Here is a 22,554-nt window from a genome sequence, read left to right on the forward strand (position 1 = left end):
CATGTGTATTTTCAATAAATATACCTAGAGTAGGCCTGCTGCAGCCTAATAAAAACTGCGTATCCTGTTGTTTTGCCGACAGGAATTACTTCGAATTCATTGACTTCGAAGGAATTCCTCCAAAAAAGAATGATATAGGGTGTGTGAGTAAGGGGTTAAAAGAGGTGGGGGGGGGGACTAGTATAGTGAAAGGGAAGGCTTGGAGGGAACCCGCCCAAATAAAAATAAAACAATTCTATGAGTTTTTTCGGCGGAATTCCTGTCGGAAAAACGACATTGAATCAAAAATTGAGATGGCAAAACGTTGCAAAGCCTTGTGAGCCTTAATTCCCCCACGTGTCCTTTAGGTATATGAGTAACGACACACATGTTTACCCAAAGTATTGATATTTGAAAGGCCCTGTTTTTTCCCGCTCTTACTGGCAAGTTGATTTCGAATTTTGAGATTCATTATTTTGGAAAAAGAATACTGAGGTAAATAAAAGAGACTTACCCTCCTGCTGCTCTCTGGACGTGATGACATCATATGAAAGGGACGAAAAGAAGAGTGTTTTGGAGATCAGAAGACAAGGGAGGGCAACGTGACAAATATGAGAAGGAAAGAAGGAGGGAGAGAAGGAAGGATAACGAAAAGAAAGAAAGAAAGAAAGAACAAAAGAACGATAGGCATAGAAATAAGGAAAGACAAAGAAAAAGAAAGAGAGGAGGAAACAGGGCCAGACCAACCACAAGGGTAGAAATAGAGAAATAGAGAGATTCAAAAAGGGACCGAGTGGCAGATAAGGGAATACAAGGACAAATGAACAAAAGAAAGGGAGAGAGTACGTGGAAGAAAACATGAATAGCAGATAACATAGTACGTTTAGAGAGAGACAGGGAAAGAAGTTGAATGTGGAAAGAAACACAAGGCAAGAGAGAGGAAAGTGGAGGGAAGTGGAGAGAGGGAGAGAGAAAATAGATGGAATTAATAAGAACCCTAAAGAACCTAGAACACAGAAAGAACACTTCATCTCTTCTACTACTGACTGTTACTGCTGCTTCAAGCTCTTAGTCACCTCTAAAAGAAGCAACTGAATTCTGCTCTTTCAGGAGAAAACGCGTCTCGATTTGATGATAGAGTTACATAAAATATGTGTATTCATCAGAACGTGGAAGCAAAGTCGCACAAACGGCGAGCGTCTGGCATGCCATCAGCAAGCAGTCCAATTTCTCTATGGTCAGTCTATCTAGGCTTGACCGTTTGGCCCCAATAGAGAGCCCGAGGTTCTCAAGGGTAGGTTTACTGCCCACTAGCGCACCACTTTGACATTTTGGAAGATTGATTGATTGATTGATATTTTATTCCTATCGCGCTCGTACACAAGTGTTTCAGAGTGTGACAAGGCAAGGGAGGGGAACAGGGGAGAACAAAACAGCGATCTTACTAGGCCCAGTGACATTGAGAACGCGCAAGTGCATGGGAGAGGGGGGAGGGGAAAAGTGCATGGAAGAGGGGAGAGGAGAAACAGATAAATAACAATAAATAAATAATAAAGGCAACAAACAGTGGTAATGCAGCCAGCAATGTGCAAGTGCTAGGTTTAAGGCAGCAGACAGGGTAGGTCCGATAAGTGCAGGAAGAAAAAGAGGGGGCTGTATGGATACAGATCCCAGTGCATGGGGTGGCCCAGAGGCAGTGCGGGAGGGAGGCAGGATGAGCAGGTACCTGGGCCCAAAAGACAGAGGGTGGCCAAGTGCACGTTGCCAAGAGAGAACAGATCAGCAGGGGAGAGGGGGAGCGAAGGCAGAAGAAAAGAGGAAGGTCTTGAGGTGCTTCCGGAACCGGAGATGGTTCTCCTCAAGTTTTAGAGTCGCAGGGAGGCTGTTCCAGAGGGAGGCCCCAGCTGAAGACAGAGATCTACCCCCAGCTCGTTTCTTAGAAAAACGACTGACCCTGAGTGAGTTGGAGGTAGAGGAGCGAAGAGCTCGAGAGGGGAGGTATTTGCGGAGGGATAGCTGAAGGTATTTTGGACCCAGGCCCCAGAAAGCCTTGTGGACAATGCAGAGGGTTTTGAATTTAATCCTTGCATCCACTGGGAGCCAGTGAAGAGATTTCAGAGCTGGAGAGATACGATCCCAGGGCTTGAGGCCAAGGACAAGTCTCGCAGTCCTGTTCTGGATTAGTTGCAGAGGGCGGAGAGTAGAGGCAGGTAGATTTAGAAAGAGGCTGTTACAATAGGCCAAGCTAGAGAGAACCAGAGCTTGGGATACCATGAGCTTCTGGGGGAAGGAGAGGAAAGGTAGAGTACCTCTGAGGAGGTGCAGTCGGAAATTTGACTTTTTAGAGACCTCAGAGATGTGTGCGGAGAAGGAAAGGGTGGAGTCAAAGATGACCCTGAGGTTCTTAGCCTCGCAGGTGGGTGTAGGAGGAGGGCCAAGGGAGGCCGGCAGGAGAGTAGGGGAAAGGATGGTGAAGAGTCTCCCGAAATGATTTTACAAGGGCAATGGTGATATGCAACACAAATGGCCCTAACACAGCAACTGATGGGACAGGTTTGGTGTGAATCGCTTTGATTTCTTGAATGTGTGTCTTTCTTATCAGAGTGGCGTAGGCTGGCAACATAGCTGAGGCCGGGTAGACTTCTCATTCCCAGGACATTGCTCCCCTCTGATATGACGGTTCTTATGTGTAGAGACGCTTCACTTACTCATAATCCACTTCCTCTGTGTCAGACATGATCGCGGCGGCTGGAGATCTCCTGCAATGGAACGAGAGGATAAATGGTCAGACTGAATGAAGGGAACTAAAGAACATAGGCTGTGCTGGGGATCATAGAATCAGGGTGGAATTTCCTGCAGCTGCATGATACACTTGTGATTTCAACTTGTCATAATGCAAAACATTTGTTTCCATACTCTTAAGTCATTCGTAAGAACAATGAGGTCTTCTGAGCCAAGGGTCCCAGGCTATCATACCGTTCATTTACAGTCCAGTGCAGGCTGACTCCACTTCAAAGGAGCCCTGATAGGAGTCGTACATTTAATTATAATGAATGCACACAGCTGCAATGATAAATAAATAACATAAAAATAAATGACCTATCATATCATAACATTTAGGAGGTTCAGCAAGCGTTTCTGTAAATCCTTGATTGATTGCTTGCATATAAAGGCAGTATGGAGATAAGTGGGAATCAGGTCGGACCTACTTAAATGAAGGAATTCATTCTTTACTGCACTTGTAGACTCCAATTTATTAGGAAACCTATACAAAGTGAGACATGGAGGGTGTGGACACGAAGGGTTGGGGCTTTGTCTGGCGTCGTGTTGTTTTGAGTATGTTCCAGTGACGTTATCTGCTTTTGCTACTATTACACAGTTATTAAACCTACCACATCTAAATTTCAAGCTGAGCCAAGGTCTTTTGCTCATCATACCTTATCCTAACAAATTGCGCTATGTTGACTGATATAAGAAATAGTATCGATCATCGTCTATCATCAGACCCAATGACTTGGTCAAACGATGCCATATACTAGCACCCATAGTCCTAGATCATAACAACAAATGCCTCCCCTTAGCGATGCCATCAAATATCTTCTACTTACTTACTTATTTAATCCCAATGGCTGTGTCTAATGACACATAGAATAATATCCACTGTTACATCATTAGACTCATTAACTGAGTCCACATATGTCACAAAGTAATGTCTTCAATCATTAAACCCATTGACCACGCCCAGTGCTATTGTAGAGTGAATAAAAGCCTCTTAGATCTGTAGACAAACTTAATAGTTTAATGAGACCAAAAAACCATTTCTAACTTCTTATATTTTTAGACCCATTGACTGTGAACATTTTTATAATTACATCATGATGTCAAATTAAAGTCTGATGATACAGGAGAGCAGCTTCCACCCTCCTCGATCTTGAAAATCAACAGATTAATCTAATATGTTGTGTCCCATGATGCCATGCTATACCTAATTCACCCTAAGATGTACAAAAGCCCTCCCCTGTTGTCTTCTAACGCCAAGGTCAGTGGAGATGTAGATATCGCAATGCTGAATGAATGCAGCCTCTGAAGAAATAGACTCCAGCTTTAAAATGTTTATTTATTTCCCTCGCCCGTGCCCGCTCCCTTCCAGCCAGTCTTTTATTTCATTTTCCCTCCCGCTCTCCCTGTATCCCTATTTCATTATTTATTTCCACCCACATCTCCCTTCCCTTTGCGCACCCAGACCAGTGCAGGTAGGCCTGTACAGTGTCACGTGGCTGGAATCACCCGACTTTAGGAACTTCCCCAGGGCAGCCTTGCCCAGGCAGCTGGCTAAGGGCCGCAAGGTAAAGGGCAGCTCCCTCCTGGGCAGCTCTCATTTCCTTGTTTGCCCATGGACACCTGACGGGACATCCTACAGCGACAACTAGGTAAAGTGGTACGGGCGGGGAACACTGCAATTACTGTGCTCTTGTAAAACCCTGCTACTCCTACATTACTACCGACTGCTCTTATCAATGTTTTGATTGGCACTGCGCTCTTTAGTTGACCATTGGATTGACAATGTATCGAGCTTAGTAAAATGTAGTTGATTAGGCCATCTATTGCTCTTAGAAGAACTGCATAGAATATAGCCTATCTTTTGAATCTAGGTGAATGTAGAATGTAGCCATGGCATTGAATCTCAGATAATGTAGAATGTAGTTATGGCATTGAATCTAGGTGAATGTAGAATGTAACCAGTGCATTGAAAATAGATGAATGTTGCATGTAGCCATTGCAATGAATCTAGGTGAATGTAGAATGTAGCCAGTGCATTGAATCTAGGTGAATGTAGATTGTGGTCATTGCAATGAATCTAGGTGAATGTAGAATGTAACCAGTGCATTGAATCTAGGTGAATGTAGAATGTAGCCAGTGCATTGAATCTAGGTGAATGTAGATTGTAGTCATTGCAATGAATCAAGGTGAATGTAGAATGTAGCCAAAGCATTTAATCTAGGTGAATGTAGAATGTGACCATTGCATTGAATCTTGGTGACTGTAGAATGTAGCTATGGCATTGAATCTAGGTGAATGTAGAATGTAGCCATTGCATTTAATCTAGGTGAATGTAGAATGCAGCCATTGCTTTGAATGCAGGTGAATGTAGAATGTAGCCATTGCATTGAATGTAGGTGAATGTATAACACAGCCAGTGCATTGAATCTAGGTGAATATAGAATGTACTCAATTACATTGAATCCACATGTATTTGAGGGTAGCCAATATATTGGATTTAGAAGACAATATGCAATTGTCCCCAAACCCACTAACAACTCTTAAATATTCTGCTTACTCACCACAAACACAGAACAATATACAACATATATCTACCACAACAAAACATAAGACCATCACAAACTGCGGTGAACTACACACACCCCACAACACAGAACAAGAATCTAAGATAACCAGACAAACTGCACCCACACCCACTTACCAAGAACATCACATTAACCACCAAATATCACAAACAGGTTCGGACTGGGCCATAGAATTGTCTCTGGCACCAATAGAAAAATGGCCCACAGTTGCAAATGGCTATTCATCCCTTTTGTAACACGGTTTGAATAGTACACAAGGGAAAGTTTTTTTAATACAATGTGATGCAAATTGTGCATTTTAAGGAATATGTATTCAGCCACACTGGTCAAAACTATTAGCTGTGTAGTGAAGTAACTCATCAAACTGGGCCACATTGGCCAATAAAGTGGGCACTTTGGCCATGGTTCGACCATGGGCCTATTGCCCTATAGGCCTATTGCCCTATAGGCCAGTCCGAGCCTAATCACAAACCAGCACACAGTGACCGTTTTTTCTGTATTATTCTACCCTATCACTGCACCCCCTTCGTGGGCTCTGATTATTTTCTTTTAACTTTATGAATGGGTACATAAATATGCTCAATTGATTTAATACCAATATCATTGCCAATTCTTCCTCATGAAATAAACATTTCTCTCTGCAGCTGACTTGTTTCAACTGCATCTTAAAATGACTGTGTGCTCTTGGTAATGCTTGTTTGAGGACCATGCTGTGTTTCTCTGAAATGCACAGTCCGAGATTCAAAACTACTGGCTTGTACTTTTCTGTAACCTGGGCTTTTGTAGGCACATGGTATAAACCAATGTAGACCAGAACATTCAGAGTGGACCTTGTGAAGGGAAACAAGGAGGTGCTATGAAAAGGGGGTGGTGGATTGGTGAACCCCTTTTGGCGGCAGCATCCAGAAGGAGCTGTCGTGTGTCTGTTTTGAGGGCCACCTGCATTGATGACAGGCCATTGTCAGCTCTTTTGTTTTGCAAGACAAATCAAGGCTTTCCTGTCTCTGCTACGGCTGTAAACTGTTTGACGCTGGTTGCCCCAGCCCCTTGTTGCACAATGCTCCATTACTTAACAGCCAGCTTCACGCTACATAGGCCCTGATTCATGGATTATTTGCGCCAAAAAAAACGGGATTTGTGCGCCATTCTGCCCGCAAATCCCTGTTTAACAAATGGGGATTCGTGGGTAGAATGGCGCACAAATCCCGTTTTTTTTCGGTGCAAATAATCCATGAATCATGGTGTAAAACTAACACATACAAACAGCCGTCCAGGAAACATTTGACTTCAAACAATCACTTTCCTGAAACCACTGTGTACAATGAGTGCACGCATCCCTTCAAACTGCAGAGTGGTTCTCTAAACTGCTTCGCCCTCATCTATCCTCTGAAACTGTACCCTATAACCCCTGAACCCTGGGACATGTTGAGACTAACCAATTCACCAGCTGAAACATCAAGTCAATCCATCCACCTTCTGACAATTCAGGGAGACATCTGTTTCCGCAACCCTGGCTCGTTATGGGGGCTCTCTAGTAATGCATGTGTCAGTATGTTCCTGGGGGCCCCTGGGCAGCCTTTGCCATATCTCGGGCAGGCGGTGGAATTGGAACACCTGCTGCCACACATGACAGCTCCTCATTGTGCACTTCTTGAGGGACTTGTTCATGAGCGAGGCGTGGCTCTGGGGTCCTGGAGATCTCAAGCACTGTTCCTTTCCTTGGCTGTAGTTACTGGCAAGCCTCAGTTCTGTAGTCTCCTCTTTCCTTCTAGCTGGAATTCACTGAGAGCCCTGGGGTTACCACCACAGCTCACAATGACTGGGCACCTGCATCCGCTGGGCACTACTTAGCTCTGTTTGCCTCTGATTGCACCTGTGCAGTGCTTCTTGTATCCGTGCCCGGCTCCCGGTTGGTAAATCCCTGTTTCTGCAGATTGGATGGGTAGAGACCACTGCAGGTTCCTTCCAGACTCCTTTTGTTTTCTACGGCCAGGTGTTTCCACTGGATGAGATTCCCAATGTCCCAGCAATGGGGCTTTTAGTGGGCGCTTGTTGTGAATCCTGACAGGGCACGCTGCACCTGGTGTAAGCATTGCACCTTGCTATGTTTCACTGTAGCGTAGCATGGGGATTCCAGCGCCAATATTATCATGGCCATCCCTTCCTGCGAAGGAGCCTGGCAATATCTGCTATATTTATATATTCATCCACCTCCAGCATTGAGGCACTCGAGGCACTTTATTTTCAAGGTGCCTTTCTTCGTTGCCTGGGCCCCTTGCTGTCTAGATGGGCATGCTCGTGTGATTATGGATTCCCTTTCACAGACTACTTTGCCACAGACTTCATGCTAGCAGTGGAGTAACTTTGCTAAAAATGTTGGGGGGGGGACAGGGGTGGGGAGGAGGGAGGGCGGATGGTGGCTCTTAGGGATTGTTTCGGCCAAATTGTTTGAAAGAATTTGGTCGAATGGTAGATTTGACTGAATTCGGTCACCACCATTAGTTCGAAGCCGAAGATACTGAACATGAAGAGCTGGGGTTGCAGGGGTGTCCCCCGCTCCCCAAGTTCAATATGTTTGGCTTTGGCAGTTGCAGGGATGTCCCCCGCTTCCTCAGCATTGGTGGCAGGGGACCCAACAAAAAAAGAAGAAAAAGGGACCTTGCAGCATCAGATCCGACCGCCGTTAGTTGGATGGATATGAAGCTGCAGGGTACAGGAGAGGCGGCGGATGGAGAAAAGGTAAGTAGGGGGTGTTATGAGTGTACTGGTGGTTTGTGGGGACATGGTTTGTTTTTTTGTACCAAGGTAAAACGTATTTGCAGCTAAAATGACTATGGTCAATTCCGCCGTGATTTTGTACCTCGGTCAAACAACCTAAATCCTTGAGGGATAACACGAAACTACAACACCACAAGAGTCCATTGCTGACACTCTTTTATAACTTTCATAAGACCGGTGGCATATTTTTAAATTCAATTGGGCCCCCACACATCTTCAGCCAGCCTGCCATGCACCCAGTGACACAACATAACATTCACAAACTTAATTCCAATAGAAAGAAGAAAACCCCTCACACTTCTTGCTTGGTAAATGCAGCTCTACAACATGTTTTATAAAAGATTATTCGGTTTTAGTAATGCTTGAGTTAAAAGTCATATAGTCTTAAGTGGGCTTGTTAAATCCAGTTGATTTTCGTGTGCAAAAGACCAGCCAACACGTGTTTCGACATGATGTCTTTTTCAAGGCTATTAAGTTCTTGATGCATTACCAGATTTGATACTTGTAGCATCCTGTAAGGAATCACCTCCAGAACTACCATCTACGTATGTCAGGTTCCTCACCCTGTCTGGCCTGACTGAAAGTCAGCAGCCAGGGTGCTGAACTGGGTGTTGCAGGGTCTGCCGCCTGTGCTGCCACACTAGCAGCAGCACTTCCAGGGGCCGCAGCCCAGAGAATCGCTTTCGGGCTTTGTGTTTGTGCGACACACAGAAAGGTACTAGAAAGCTCATTCAGCTTGCTGGTTTCTGTCTGGAGGTGGAGGGGGGCCACAATCATCACATTCAGGGCAGTGGGATGCCCTGCGTCTGGAAGTGTATGAGTGCGAGGTTAGGTCGCTGTAACATGGGACGTGGCCCGGGTGACATTTGAAAGCAGAGCTGGGGTACTTTTTTTTGTTTTTTTATAATTTTTAATTGTGTTTATGTATGTTTGTTGGGGGGCTGGGCTGTTGGCTGACCCTAGTGAGGGCGCGTGTCACACTTGGACAATGTGAGCACAGCTCCCAGTACACATTAAGGCCCCAGGTATGAAGACACACAAACAATAACAAATGGTGCATTCTCTGTGGCAAGCACAGCTCTACAACGCCTCTAAAATTAGTCTTGCCACTTTTCAGATGCTACTAAAGCACCACCATCCCAATATCAAAATGAAGTTGGCGAAAGGTGCGCCCTCCCCAAGTAGAGTGGAAAGAGTCAAGCTGAGAAAACCTGTGACCCAGGACTGTCGTACTCTGCAAATTCTGTGAAATGAAGCTGAGCGCTATACGTCTTCCAAACATGGTAAACTTTTGTTAAGCAGTTTTTGCTCTCGGTGCGCAGAAGGAATCGTATGGGATTTTGTGTTAAAAGCACACGTTTAAGAGCCCTTCCCCTGCCACCACAAATAATCTTCACCAAACTGGCAAACAGTATTTTCAGTTTTGCAGAAACTTTTTAAGGACGGTTTGGTGCAAATGAGTAAATGAGTGTCATGGTTCAAGTTACAGGCCACCAAAAACTGCTTCACTTACCAAACTAAGCAGGGGAGTATCCAGCATTGTAAGAGTGTGTGGGGGGCAGGGGGAGGGAGCACCAAAATGCAGTGTGTGGAATTCCACATGGTCTCTTTGGCACTCCCAAACCGCACACCCCTGGCCCAATCTACTTTTTTGATAACAATAGTGGAAGATGGCATTTTAACACACAACAAAAAAAATTAAACTGCAGGATCATTCAAGATGCACAAAACTCAACTATTAGAGCTCTGTCCAAGCCCTCTGAGGCAAAATACATGCAAACTTCCTAATTATTATATGGATGGCACCAACAGAAATGACTTCACAGAAAAGGACATTGAAAGGCGCATCATCAGTCTTTGATACTTGGAGGCAGCATGGAAGTGACTTTAGAATAAGTTGCCATAAATAAGCCAAGTGACAAATAATTTTGTGGTCCAAAATACCTAAATTGCACTATAGTTTTATGTGGAGCAACTCTATAGTCATTAGGCTTTTCCATTATAATACCATGATACATTAACATAAGCTTTGAAGTGAATCAGAATCACTTGCAGAGCTGCAGAAAAGGCACAATGTGATTCAATGATTTGCTCAGGATCACACGCTTGGTTAAATGGTGAAATTGGGATGTGGACAATTTAACCGACCGCGCACATCTTTCCAGGTTTAGTTAATATAGATATTTATTAAGGTTTTGCTTTACATTTCATGTGCTTAAATAATTATTTATAGCAATGCCTTGGAAGCAAACCACATTACATAATAAACTAACCTTTCATAGTAAACTAACCATACACTATAGACATTGTCATAGAAATATGTTGAGCAATGGGAGTATGGCTTTCGTTTCATTTTCCCCATTCTGCATGCAAAGTCACAATAGCATCATGTAGATTAATTTGAGCCTAACATATCCCCCTTAGGTTTTAAAGGCATGGGCCTCATTACACAGTAGGTGGTAAACCATGGCGCTATAAGCGCCATGGTTCATGCCGGTAATTTACCGGTACCGCATTGGAGGAAAGGGGAATTACCGCCCTATTCCAAGGTTGGGAAGGCGGTAATTCCTCCTTCCTCCATTGCCCTTCCCCATGCCCATTTTGGCCCCATAGGGCATAATGGGAATGGGGAAGGCGCTAATGACAGTACCGCAATTTGCGGTACCGTAATTAGCACCCCGGTCCCTTTGCGGGTTCGTTTTTTAACGCCTGCTAAAAGCAGGCGTTAATGTACCAACCCGCAAAGGGACCTCGTAGTAAGGCGGTAAGGGTTTACCGGTACCGGTAAAATACCAGTACCGGTAAACCCTTACCACCTACCGTGTAATGAGGCCCATAGTCATTATTTCATAAAGCATGCAAAATTATGCACCGTTCTCACTTCTGATCATTCCGTCCCATTCACATTTCTAAAGGGACAAAAGTTCCTGATAATAGTACCCCCCTCCCTCCCATCAGTGCCTTATGGCCCACATGTTAATGCTCTATTGATACAGAGCAATGTGAGGACCCCCCTGCCCTCCCTTCAAAAGATGGGGGGAACAAAAAAGCATTCCACAGAAGTTGGGGGGACAAAACCCCATGTCCCCCACTATAATTACTCCCATGCATGCTAGTGTATGCGCCACCGCCATTTCTCACTTGTGACCCCCGTCACTTCTATGTTGGTGCTGCCCTGATTCTCACTGATCTGAACGATAGTTCACACCCACCCACCGCACTTGACTGCTCAGCGCCACATGCATGCTTGCCCAGCGCCACATGAATGCTTGCTCAGCGCCACATGCATGCATGCCCAGCGCCACATGCATGCTTGCCCAGCGCCACATGAATGCTTGCTCAGCGCCACATGCATGCTTGCCCAGCGCCACATGCATGCTTGCCCTGTGCCACATGAATGCTTGCCCAGTGCCACATGCATGCTTGCCCAGTGCCACATGCATGCTTGCCCAGCACCACATGAATGCTTGCCCAGTGTCACGTGCATGCTTGCCCATCTTCTTGAGGGTTGCTATGGGAAAAGGGGCACTGCGTCTGCCTCTCTCCCCAATTAAAGGGTCAGGCCAGCATTTGTGACTCATTTATTATTGGGGATATCGTTAACAAATGCCACACCACTGGCACTGCAGAGTGCATCCCGTTCGTTTTTTTTTACACAGTAGAGTTACCTTAAACAAGTATGACATCATAGAGCACAGTTGGACCATAATGGTATGTTAAGGAGTCCAACCAGCTGCAGTCCAACCTACCAATCCTCAGAAACACCAGAGTCCAACCAATCATTCCTCTGAAACAAAGGCCTGGAGCCAATCAACCGTCAGAAACCTCAGCTTTCAAGCAACCTATCAACTCTCAGACACTTTGGAGTCCAGCCAATCAATTATCTGAAACAGTGGAGTCCAGCCAGTGAACCTGCAATCCGATCTATCAATCATCAGAAACGTCAGAGTCCAGCCAATGATTCCTCTTAAACAGCTGAGCTCAGCCAACTAACCCTGTACAACTGCAATCCATCCAACGTATCATTCCTCCAACCAGTGAGTGCTCGGGCACTGCAGAGTACAGCAAAAGAGAAGAGGTGATGGCTGAAAGGTTTAGAATTAATCCTAACCTCTGGCATTGCTCTGGGCAACCCTGCAGACTATCTTTCTTTGAGGACTATGACACTTCTCAAGCCGAGGATACACGCTGGTGGACAGAGTCCCCCCACTTTTTTCAGAAGTCCCCCTTTCTGCAGAAGGCAACTTGGTATGCTAATTTCGGGTGACACCACATCCAATTCGTATATTAATGAGTCCCCCACCTTTTTTTTAGGACTTGACCTCTTGAAGGCAAAGGTTAAGGACTAGAGAAATAAAACGGAAGTAGGGATGCGGGATAGCCTGGAGGAAGGTATGCGGCAAAACAAGCTGTGAAATACCAGGTCAATTGAAAGACGAGGGGAGACTGCTCGTCTCCCTAAGGAATGAGGGGTTAGGACCGTGAGACAGTGGGAGCTGGAGGGCGACGCTGTCCAGGGTGCTGAAGGATTGTGCCCAGGCCTCTGCTTGCTGGGAATGCTGGGGGGCGGCTGGCGGGAGTCCAGCGCTTCTGCGTGGCTTGCCTGGCCCTGCACCCTGTTGGTCAGGGTAGGCTCTACGCTTGGTGGGGCAGAAGTGGGGTTTCATCAGGAACGGGGAAAGGGCTAGAACGCCTGGTTGCTTTGCCCCAACATCGCACCTGCACATGCGCGGTGCAAGGGCAATTAGACGCCAGAAGTCCAGTGATGACAGAGTGCATTGGAATGTGTGAGCCCCATAGGGGGGACTGAGACTCTATTGAAGTGTATGGTGGCAGTGATGGGGAATGGGAGGGTCCCCATTGGACCTTATGAGCAGAGTGAGGCGGGGAATGAGAGAAATCTATTAGGGTATTGCTTTGAGGATCATGGAGAACACTCTGAGGTGTATGTGACCATTGGTGCGGGGTGAGTGAGACCCTATTAAAGTGCACGGTCCTCTGATTTAAGGATGTGCGAGACTGTAGTAAAGTCTGTGAGGTCCGCCGTGAGGGAAAGAGTGAGACCCCACGGATGTGTTTGAGATCAGATATGTGTGAATGAGTGAGACTCCAATGAAGTGTGATATACCGATTGGAGGAGGAGCGAGTGATGTGGGAATGAGTGATAAGGGCGCGAGTGAGACCCCATTGAAGTGCACGATACCTGTGACGTGTAAATGAGTTCTACGGCCCAACTGAACTGCAAGAGATCAGTGTGTGGATAAGTGAGGCTCCGTGGAAGTGGTTGGGTGGGGGCGTGATGGGGTAGGAGTGAGACTCCACCAGGGTAGTCTGAGGCTTGCACGGTATCAGTTGGAGCAGGGCCACCTTAAGCGCTTTTGGGGCCCTGGGCATGCACATCTTTGGGGCCCCCTCCACCAAACCAAAGGAATTAAGGGATGAAGAATACTGGTCGCGCCCCCCGCACCCCACCTGTCGCGCTCCCAACCTATAGGTTGATATGATGTCTCACTGCATAATGAGCACGTTTACACTCCATTTAAGTCCCTTACCCTCTTCGTTCTTGCTCTAATGAGAATGATAAACAAGTAGCATTTGAAGACCAACATTAGCAGTCTACAAAGGGGTTACTGTTCTAGTACATACAGGATACTTTTTAGCATCCAGGAAGGTATGCAGCCTGTAGTATTAATGCAGGATCGTATGTAAAAGGTACATGTAACCTATAATAGAGAACTCACATTAACTGCCTCACAGAATGCAAAAGTGCTCATGCATGGATAGAAGAGACCAATTGGAAGGAAGGAGAAAGCAACACACATATGGTAGCATGGATAGCGGATGCAGATTAGAAGCTACCAGGAAGGTGTCTTTTTATCGAGACAGACGGATTAGAAGTGGGATATGGTTTTCAAATAGTGTTGCCATTAGATATCAAAGGACGAAATGCCTGTGGTGTGCGATATAAATATGCTCACTATTATAGTGGAAGCAACCCTATAGCCAGTGAAACCATGAATAAGGTGTTTATGAAGATCATACCCTGAGAAGGAAATCACTCTGAAGGGCTGACAATTTTGAAAGTTTTAGGGACTGGCAATATTGAGAGGTTACGCAATACAAGATTAAATGAGATGCCCGGGATCACACATTAGTTAAAGGGTCAATGGGTGAAGCTGTGATTCATGTCAACTCTGCAATTTCTGCATTTGAACACTTACTTTTCCAATTCTTACCATGAACTAAAAAAAATCTCTTTTTATAAAAACAGACTTAGAAAGTGCACAAATCACGTTACCAAACATGACCATTGTTAAACAAAGTATTATAGAAGGGTGTTATGCAAAATTGAAATGATTCTAGCTTCATTCTCTCCATCATCAAGGGAAGTATATAAGTACCAGCATATCAATCGATGTGATTTAACAAATTTAATCTGGGTTTGTCTTTTGTATTTTAAAGCTTTAAATACTTCCAAAACTATGGCTTGTAACATTTTCATTTATAGATGCATAAAAACCTTTCACTTTTACCAAAAAGCAAACCGTTGTTGTGTGTAAAACAAGCAGACCTTAAAATATGCTTGCCTGAAGCCTGCAACATTTGGTCTGGTATTTTCTGTCTACCAACCCTTCCACCCAAATGGCCTACATAAGAAGAAAGATCAAGTAATGGGCTAAACGATACCAGCGCTTAAGCGCCTAGATGCCTCTGGGCTGTGTGTGCTATATAAATAAACAAATCAAATCACCAGCTTGCAAAAAGGCACACCTCACAGAAGACAGCACAGTAATGTAAGATATATTAGATGATTTGACCAGGATCACTGTATTGTCTGCTGGCAAATCCAGGATACAAGCATGAATGCTTTCGTTCCATAGTCTTGAATTTGGATACTTGTTCATCTCTTGGACTAACCGTTTATGCCATTGTTGGAGGCGATTGCCTAGGTTTTACAACATCCCATCTGAAAAAAACAATTTCTGGACCTTCATCATACGGATGATATGTTCGTTTTTATAGCAACCCCTATCTGGTGCAGGTACATTGCTGATAATAGCAGATGTTGTTCTGCAAAACCAAGTACATATGCAGGCAGGTTTATAAACTTCAGACATAGGAAAGGCTCAGCCAGACTTGCTGGAATGTGATATTCTAATTTGCATATGAACACATCTCTGCAATGGGTGCTTCACACACTGAGGTAACTTCTGAACCATTGTGGCATTCAATTTATCAACATGCATTTCACCCTTGCCTATTGCACATGATCAACATAATTCCCAGAGGAAGGAAAGAATGCTGCAGAGTTGTGCCATAATGAACACACAAACTATGTATAACACAGTGAACACAGAAAGCAATACATAATGAATTGATCAAGGCAAAATGTACTTGTCAAAACAGAAATGCAATGGGTTTAGAGCCTCAGCAGCACCCCATAAATTATCCTGACATGTGCTATTTAAGACTGGTGAACAATGGAATCTTACTTCTTTAAATCAGGCAGCCCTGTGGGGCCCCCTCCAAGGTGGGGGCCCTGGGCAAGTGCCCCTTTTGCCCTCCCATAAAAACGTCTCTGAGTTGGAGCTCGGCCCCTCGCCTCTTTAGGGCATGAAATGCTGGTGCAGACAATACACCCCTCCCGCTCCCCAAAAGCAGGCCCGCCCAGGCTTTGTCAGGTCTATTTGTGGAGCGCATGTGCACGCGAACAATGCCCGGGCGGGACATGCACAGCAGGTGCAGCCGGGGCGAGATTAGCGCCGGGAGGCAAGGCTCGCGCGCCAGCCTCGCTCTCCCGCCGGGGTGCATTCCGGAAAGAGAGCTGCGTGGATTGGCAGGCCCTGTCCCACCCTTTCCCGTTACAGTTGAGCTCGGGTGACTGGCAACCACCCTGTTATTCACTGCGCCAAGAAGACCCAAGCGTGTGATAGAAAGGCCTGCGTATGCACAATACGCAGTATAGCGCCATCCAGCGCCTCTCCCAGGAAGAGGCGGCACGGGGACAGCCCACGCGCAGCAACAGAGAGATTGCCCTCCAGGGCTGTGTCTCTGACAAACTGATGCCCTGTCGGGATATGACTGACAACTGACGGATTCTACCCCAGCCCATTCGGCCCTTCAGAGGTCCCTGCGAATTGTAACTTCTACGGGCCTGCTGGCAGAAGGGGCTCTGCGGTTCCTAGGCATGTTTGGGGAGAGGGTTGGGTGTCTGCCCCCACCCCATCTGCATAGATTGAGTCCCCGTGGGTGCCTGCCTTATGGGGAGTGGGTATCCCCGGTCCTCCTCACTCCAGGGGTCTGGCAGCTGCTGCGAATGACGCGCTTATTTTAAGGCTCCCTGAAGCCTGGGGGTCAGCTGTGGGCATTGTTCTGTCGACCCACAAATACTTTTAACATTTAACATTTCACACCCAGAGCGTGTCACTGTGCAACTGGGCACGGCCTGGAGCACGCTCAGAGGAAGATTGGTGCCCTCAGCGGCACCTAGTTCTACCCCTTGCTCTCCCTCCCCGCCTTGGCCTGAAAGCTTCTTTCCTAGGCCGTGTCCCTTTTTGGAAGCAAGTCGGTAAGAGCCTTGCCCTAGTGACCTCTCGGTCGCCCGCCCACCCGTGCCAATGCTAAATAGCTGGTAGGGGGACCTAAATTAAAAGGTAAAAAACCGGGACGGGGCAACTAACATAAAAGGACTAACTATTGAAAGTGGCTGTCAAGGCGCTACACTTCAGCCGCGGTTGGAGAAGGATGTTTCTTCTGTGTCAGATTGCGCATTCCTGCCTGCCAGCTGTGAAGACCTACTACCCAAAACCGGGACCCCTGCAGTTTCCAATGGGAACATAATCTTGACAAAGGGGGACAGAGCATCCAATTCCGGGACAGTCCCAGCAACACCGGGACACTCAGTTTGCACTATTACTATAATTGTGTTAGTTTCCCCTCAATATATATTATTACCACAGAACTCTGGGGTCTGCAACCTTTGGCTCTCCAGATGTTTTGGACTACAACGCCTCTGGACCGCAGCCAGCACTGCCAATGTTTGGGAATCATGGGAGTCGTAGTCCAAAACATCTGAGGAGCCAGAGCTTGGAGACGCCTGTGCAGCCTGGGCTCCGCCAATCTGCCTGCATTGTTACCACGCGCATTTGGTGGGTCTGTACTCTTACTACAGATGCACTGCTGGGGGTACCTTCCTCCCGCGCGCACTCTAGCACCATGCCCTGGCCACCTGCCTGCTACACACACCTGCACCCACCCACCTATGGGTAGGAAACCCAGCACTTTACTGACCCCCCCCCCCCTATGCATACACTCACCCTAAATACCCCCAACACAACTCACCTTACAGGGATTTACAAGTGGCTGCTCGCCTGATGTTTGGGACTACGGCTCCCATTATCCCTCATCATTGACTAGACTGGCTACGACAGACGGGACAGACGGGAGTCAAACATCTGGTGAGACAAAGGCTGCAGATACCAGACCACAGAGAATAGGCTATTTAGGTCTGCCCTCAGAAACTCCTCCGGTTTTGCATCTTGTCTCTCCAACCCTCCCCCACCACATCTTTTACAGGCTCTAGGGCAGCCGCCTGCAACCTTTTGATCTCCAGATGCTTTGGACTACAATTCCCATCAGCTCTAGCCAGCATAGTCAATGGTGAGGGATCATGGGAGATGTAGTAGACAACATAAGGAGAGCCACAGGTTGCTGACCTCATGAGGCTAGCAGCATTTGCATTATACACAACGGATGTACGTTATGAAGTCGATAACCAAAAGGTCGAGTTATACATTTGCGAACTCCGCTTGTCCGCATTTTGTAACTCGATCTTGTTTTTCTTCTTTTGTCCCACGCCACACATGTAATGTATGCGGGGGACACCCCAGTGACCTCCGGAGCACATAATACCGAGCTAGGGGAGCGGGGGATACCCCCAGAACACCCGCTCCCCTAGCTCGGTATTTTGGTATTCGGTATTTTCAACCAGGCGAAAGCACACTATTTGTTCATTCAGTTTTGTGTATTCTATCTTTTCGTGCAATACTATACACAACCAGCTAGAATGGCTTTGTAACGTTGCAGAGGCGTGGGCTGCCTCTCTCTGAACTATGACTATAAAGCTGCGGCCTCCCATTCACTTCCATCGCCACGCTTTTATTTTTATCTTGGTGGCTTGTAGAGTGGAAAGCTGGGCTAGTGGGCACCTGGGCGCTGTTCGTGGGGGGTATGGTGGAACCCAGCGCCATCCTTGGTACTGGCTGTTGCCCGCTGGCACTGGTCGATGGTACTTCAGCAAGAAGATAGTTAGGTCCAGCAGGTTGGCAGGTCATGGTCATATCGGAACCGGTCATATGGGGCGGGCGGAGGGGGAGGCTATGCTGGTGGGCAGTGGTCGTTTCACAGATCATCAGTGGGCTGGCAGGTCAATGTGATTTCCTAGGGCCTTGTGGGTGGGATATTCAGGGGGCATCAGTGGGTTTTGTGAGGCAGGCCAGGAATGCAGCATCCTTGTGCGGGTCATTCTTTGGACTGGTCATGAGGTGAGGGACGCAGAAGCTTCCTTGATAAACTAGTTGTGTGGCAATGTAACCTGGGTTCAGGGTGGGTGGGCATGGGCTGTATTTGGGTTCATGTGGATGAGTGGGATGGGGTTGTTCGGTGGGTACAATGCCCTATGGTTGAGGCGGTAGGTGGCATCGAGCCATGCCCATGACCGTAGACTGGCCATGATGCTTTGAATGGCCATGATGCTTTCATGTATTATCACATTCAGACGCTATTTGATGTGGCGCACGTCATTCATAACCACCCACCCCCTTGATGTGACACACGTCAATCATAAGCCCCTGCCCCCTTCGTCCCACTGCATGATCTCTCATCTCTGCCCCCTGATTCCTCACCCCCTCCTGCCCAGTCCCTGGGGCACCCTGATTCCTCCTTCATGCGAGTCTGGTGATGGGATTAACTGTAGACACAGCGAGGTGTGTTCCGCCCTCCTGGAGTCCCCAGAGATGCCATAGGCCAGTGGGCAACCACTCTTGCCCTGGAGCCCACACACCTGTCTGGTTTTGGAGATAATGTAACTTTGTCCCCCAAGTGTTTTCAGTTCTACCCCCCCGCCCCCCCCAGATGATGATGATATACGGATCTGCTTTTGCTCCAGGAGGTGTGTATGGGGGGGGACTAGATTAGCTGGGGGTGAGTGACTCCCTACATTTCTGCGACTGTTGTGCTGGTGAGGGCTTTATGAAACTGCCATCTTGCAACAGAGGTGCCCTGTCTCATCAGCTTTACCATTTATGGTTTCATGTATAAACAAGCTCCCAAATAAGTGGGCAACACAAACAAATACGTAATATGCTGCGCAACAATGAAAGACATGTGGGTACAGGCAATGCCGGCGTGGCTCTTTGAGTGGTGTGAGCGGTACCACAGCCACCTCAGGTACCGCCCTCCAGAAGCGGCAAGGCCTCCGTGGCTCAGCTCCCCTCAGTACCTCAGGTTCTGCCACTCACACCTCCGGATATAGCGGCCCGCCCTTGCCCCGCACAGCTCGGCACTGAAGACGTCACGGCCAGCTTGTGCTTCATGCAGAAAACCACCAGTAGCCAGTGCGGGCGGCAGAGCTGTGCCTGCTGCACCAGCTTCAGCCTCCATGTTGGGCAGCTCACTAGGCATCAATCGTGGGATCCAAGTCCCGTTTCTAGGCGAGTTCACCCAATAAGGAGACGGGCTTCTGCGACTGCCCTGATTTAAAAGCCGCCAGCCTTATTCAGGTGCCGCCACACTCGTGTGGCCGCACGTTAAGGATGCACTGACGCCAAAGACTGATTCTGCGTTACCGTAGATTTCTCCGAATACCATTTCACCTAATGAGACTTCACCGATTCCATTTCACCAAAAATGGTAGGCGAAATGGTATATGTGTGATGCATAATAGGTGGGGTGTGGGTTAGGGGTATAAGTTAGGAAGAGGTAAGTGGGGCTGCGGGGGTCTCCCCCCATTTAAAAAAAAAGAAAAAGAAAAAAGTTGACTTCGTTTTTCAGTGAAATTGATTCGGTGAATCAATATATTGCTTATTTCTGGCCAAATTTTGGGTTTTGTAATCCTGGGCGAACCCTTATAACTGTGGTGCAAGTGTCAGTTGTCTGCACGACAGGACACCTTGATAGTGAGCGATACAATCCTTAATGAGCTTGGTATTACAGGATGTGTCCCTGTTGTGCGCTAACTGTACATTTTATAGTGTTCCACTCTGCCGTTATATTTTTTCAACAAGGTGCACAATCCCTGATTCGGCACACTTAAGTGATAGAGAGGGGCTGTGCCTGCACCCCAGCTCACCCTCGACATGACAGGAGACCCGCCACCAGGGGGGTCTGACTGGGGCATACAATTGTCTCGGGCACCGATGAAAAAGTGGCCCACAGTTGCAAATGGCAATCCCTTCCTTTAGTGACAGACTGTTTGTCTAGTACCGAAGGGGGCGTTTTTTGATAACGTGCGATGAAAACTGCAATGTAAAGAATATTATTCAGCAACACTGGTCCAAACCAGTAGCCGCGGAGCGAAGCGACTCATCAAACTCTCCCTCCCACTTTGACCAAAAAACTGTTCCGCACCAGCATTTTACGTTTTCGGTTCGGGCATTGCCCTAGAGGCCAGTCCGAGCCTGTCTGCCACCTTTCTGAAGCCACGCGCTTCGTCTTGCGTGGGATCAGGTCTAGTCAGCGTGCCCCCCGCCCCCCAATGGGGGCTCCACTCAGGAAGGCTGCCAAGTGTCCCCTCGTGGCCCTCGCACGGAAGAGGCCTGGCTCTGTGTATCATGGGCGTCCAGGCGGGCTCTCTACCCGGGGGCTCACTCGGCCTTTCCTTTTATCACACACCCTCGAGTCTGGAGCCCGCTCAGTGACCTGCGTTTCGTTTGCCCAGTGGCTCTGCTACGATACGGGGATGTGGGCAGTGGTGGGGGCGAATAATAGGGTGCAGCAGGAGGCTGGGGTGCACTGGGCAACAGGTAGGGCAGGATGATATGGGGTCACGCCCCCCACCCCATCCCCTCTCTGGCACCGCCGCTGAGAGTGGGCTCTCTTAGTGAAAATATTGCATAGGTGTCCTCACAGGCTCCTGTCGGTCTGTGCTATAACAGATAAGGGCACTGGCAGGCTGCATCCGTACTATACAGCTGTGGGCTTCCTCTAGCAGTACAATTACCTGGCACACGCGACACTCTCGAGTCGGAGGGCCCTCTGGCATTCTAGAATGTTCTTAATGGGTCCTCACACACCGACGTAGGGCATCGGTGGCCCCTGAGCTAGTGTGAGAGCGAGGCCCCCTGAAAGGCGCGCTGCAGCCCCTCGCCCACCTCTATCTTGCAGCCCCTCCACCTCTTACCTGTGCGCGGGGCTTGGGACGGATGGAGCAGTGTTGGAATGACGGCCCGGGGAGGGCCCGGGCAGGTTTTGTACCCATCACCCCCACCGTTGGGGGAAGGGGCTTAGCCGAGGGACACTGGACCCCGCCCTTGCACCTCGCGAAGCGCACACAATTGGACCAGGGTAGGGCAGGATTTTAAGTGGGGGCTAGAGTGCGGCGGGGGAGGGGGGGGGGTGCAGGGAGAGGCACGTAGAGCCCGAGGACAAAGGGTTTACTGGCGTTTATTTTGGACCGTGAGCCAGGGAGATATTAATTCAAGGGGAGGTATGGGAGGGGTGGGAGTGTGAAGAAGAGGAGCGGGGTCAGAGGGGGCGCCGAGAGGAGAGTGAAATAAAGTGAGAGGAAGAGGGGCGAGTCTGGGGGGCCGGGGGGAGAGGGTGGAGGAAAGTGAGATGTCCAGCGAGTGGGACAGAGAGGAAGGTAAACACAGGGCGAAAAGGTAAGTGGGAGAAAGCATAGGATATGGAGAGTAAGAAAATAAATGTGCTGGCAACATGGAGAAAGGCCTAGCCAGAAACAAAGCGGGAACCAGAGTGAAAGACAGAGAAAGATAGAGGAGAACGCGAACAAGGAAAGAGAGGAGGGAGTGGGGTAGGGGGTAGGGGGAGACTGCACCAATAGCAGAGAGAGAGAGAGAGAGAGAGAGAGAGATGTGAAAGAGAGAAAAGGATAGAAAGAGGAAACAGCGACCAAGTTAGAATAGGAGGAAACAGGGGGAGCAAGAATGCACCAATGGCAGAAAGAGAGAGACGCGTGAAAGGTAGAGAACGAAAGACAGGAAGAGGAGAAAGCGAACAAGATAGAATAGGAGGAAAGGGGAGGGGCGAGACTACACCAATAGCAAAGAGGAGAGAAAGGGAGAGAGCGAGTCATGTGAAAGTGACAGAAAGGAAGATAAGAAGAGGAAAAAGCAAACAAGATAGAATAGGAGGAAAGAGGGGAGCGAGACTGCACCAATAACAAAGAGAGAGAGAGACATGATATGATATG

The 22,554-nt window shown here is 47.8% G+C and overlaps 1 long non-coding RNA gene across 1 annotated transcript; it reads right to left on the reverse strand.

The window, feature by feature from the left end:
- Positions 1 to 492: 492 nt before the first annotated feature.
- On the reverse strand, positions 493 to 21,669 carry LOC138527048 (uncharacterized). Its single transcript, XR_011283804.1, has 3 exons — positions 21,523 to 21,669; positions 2,688 to 2,738; positions 493 to 507 (listed from the first exon to the last, which is right to left on the reverse strand). It is a non-coding gene; the product is annotated as an uncharacterized lncRNA (long non-coding RNA).
- Positions 21,670 to 22,554: the final 885 nt, after the last annotated feature.

This window comes from Ambystoma mexicanum, chromosome 1q, assembly GCF_040938575.1.
Source record: "Ambystoma mexicanum isolate Mex_15411 chromosome 1q, UKY_AmexF1_1, whole genome shotgun sequence".
Lineage (NCBI taxonomy): Eukaryota > Metazoa > Chordata > Amphibia > Caudata > Ambystomatidae > Ambystoma > Ambystoma mexicanum.